Here is a 2837-nt window from a genome sequence, read left to right as displayed (position 1 = left end):
GTCACCGAGCCGGACACATTGTTATGAGCCGGCTGGGACTCTGTAAGCTGCCGGGCGTCGACCTGTGTATATAAAGGGACGACCCGACGGCGACTTAGGGCGAGAGACAACATATCGAAAGCTAGGTCAAGCGTATTCGCTCCCTGGTAATCGAAACACAAGTAATACCACCTCAAACTGGATTAGGCCTTTACCTTCACACCAAGGGGCCGAACCAGTATAAACTCATGTGTCCTTTGTCCCGTTCAACCCCTTTAAGCTAACCTAGTGCGATGGCTCCATGACTAAGTCCTTACCCTAGGACATCTGCCGTGACAATTCCACGACAGTTGGCGCCCACCGTGGGGCCAGCGCACGGTGGTTTTGAGTTCTTGAAGGGCAACTTTGAAGGGTTAAAGGGATATGCTATGGGCCGGATGACCTAGAGTCGTCGCGGCAAGCTCTACATCGACGATGCAGGCTGGGGCCCCGAGGCCGGCTCAATTGAGTACGGGTACCGGGTCCCCTTCGATGGAATCCACGTCTTCATTGGCAAAATCGGCGAGCCGGGCCCTAAGACGGACATCTGCACCGACATCTTCGAGACGGCTCAGCGTGCGAGACACGCCCGAGTTCAGCCCACCGTGAAACGTGCCTTCGTGGGATTCATCCATGGGGCAGAATTTGAGGAAGGATCCATGTCTAGAGGTGAGACGGCCATTTATTCTGATGGTGAGTCGTCCACGGGTGAAACTACTTCATTGTATCAACTGCAGGACGGCAGGCTTGGGGGCTGTTCCGATGGCGACAGTATTCCGGACCCCTATGAGCCGCCGAACCGGGTCACAATCTTCATGGCTGGTACACACCCAGCGCAGAACTCTACGGCTGCAGCGGTGATGATTTTCGGGTCAGCAACAACAACAGAAGCCGGGGCAGGAGGCCCTGTGCACCCACCGGCTCAAGTTTTGACTGATTTGCTGGACAATTTGACAACATTGTTAGCAGCAAATGTTAACCCGGTGAATCAAGATCAGCATAACGCGGAAGTCGCAAAATTGCGAGATCAGATAGCTCATGCCAAGGAGGACCTGGCAGCTGAGAATGCAAGGATGACGGCGGAACGAGCGGTTCTGGATGCTCAGGCACAACAGATCCAGGCTGATTCCTTCTGGCTCTCGTTGGATCAGAACACTTCGAACGACGTCATGAGGAGAAGACACCAGACTCGTCTTCCTCCGGTTTATGAGGTGAGGAACCTCTTCAACACACCCGGTGCAGGGACCAGTGACCCGCCAGGGGTGAACTGGGCAGTAGCCGCGCTGGGACTGGAGTGCCGGCTCAACCACGCACAACTGACCCCCCCCGTCAGAATAATATCTCACCACAACATGTACCGACACCGCCGGGTCATTACTCTAATCCTTTGGATAATATGATCGCTGCAGCGTCGCGATTGGCGGCTCTCCCAATTGAAGGCGAGTCTCCAGCTGCGGTTGAAACGCGGAGGGCTAGAGAGCTTCTTCAAACAGCATTGCTTCAGCAGGAGGCTTATTCTTACAGTCGTGAAAGGATCCATTCAACCCCTCGCCCAAGCCGGAGTTATAGCAGACACATGGACTCCTCAATGGTGTCAAGCAGTGAGCAGCATCGTAACCTGCCCCGTGGACATGACCCGCCCCGTAATACTCACCCTGATGGATCAGGATAGAGCTCGTCGAGAGGCTGAGCTGGCGGCTCAGTAGGCGGTTCATCAACCATCTCCGGTTTATCCGACTAGAAGCACGGGTGTACCATGTTTAGTGCCGGCTCTGCGTAATGAGCGTCTGCCCAAGGATTTCAAAGGACCTCGTAAGGTGCCCAACTACACAGCCGACTTACCCTCTGAGGTGTGGATTGAGAGTTACGAGATGGCCATGGAGTTGCTGGAGGTCAGCGATGCCGCGTGTGCTAAATATTTCACCATGATGCTGGATGGGACGACCCGTACTTGGCTAAAGGGACTGCCTGCCAATTCGATTGGACCGTGGGCTGAGTTGAAGGCCCGATTCATCCAGAATTTTAAAGATGCATGCAAACAGCCCATGTCGATTGTGGATTTAGATGCCTGTGCCCAAGAGGAGGGTGAGTCAATGACCCATTGGGTGCGCCGGGTCAAGGCCATCCTACATTCATCGGATAACATCAATGCCGGCTCAGCGGTCCTCATGTTAGAAAAGAATTGCCATTTTTGGCCTCAACAGAAGTTAGGGCGGCTCAAGCGCCACTGCAATGATATTGGGGAGCTGATGGCGGCTTTAATTAAATATGCCGACTCTGATAGTACCAAGGACCCCGAGTCTGATGATGAAAAGCCGGGAAAGGGAAAGAAGAGTGGCAACACTAAGGGCCAGCATCATAACCCGGCGAGTCAGGGAGGCAACGGTAAATGCAAGGCTGATAATAATTCAGATTTTGTGGCCAATACCAACACATAGAACAATGGTCAGCGCTGTATAAATCTGGAGCAGCTGTTGAATCAGCCTTGCCGGTTCGCGGGAAAGGCCATCCACGCACCTTTGGAAGGACTGCTACATTATGAAGGAGTTCAAAAATTCCGACTTGTTCCAGAACAATCATGGGCCAGGCGGCGATTCAGGTTCCGGTTCTCATGGCCCGGGTTACGGTGGTGGCGGTTCTAATTCCGGTTTTCAGGGTCACCAAAGCAATCAAGGCAATTTGGGCGGTTATCATCAACAGTCCGGTCAAGGGAATCAGCAACAACAATCTGGATATCAGAGTAACCCGAAGTAATTGAATAGCGGGCAATACCACGTCTTCACTACAAGTTTATGCAAGCGGGATTTGAAGCTCCATAA

Source organism: Aegilops tauschii, chromosome 1, assembly GCF_002575655.3.
Source record: "Aegilops tauschii subsp. strangulata cultivar AL8/78 chromosome 1, Aet v6.0, whole genome shotgun sequence".
Lineage (NCBI taxonomy): Eukaryota > Viridiplantae > Streptophyta > Magnoliopsida > Poales > Poaceae > Aegilops > Aegilops tauschii.
This window is presented reverse-complemented; position numbering follows the sequence as displayed.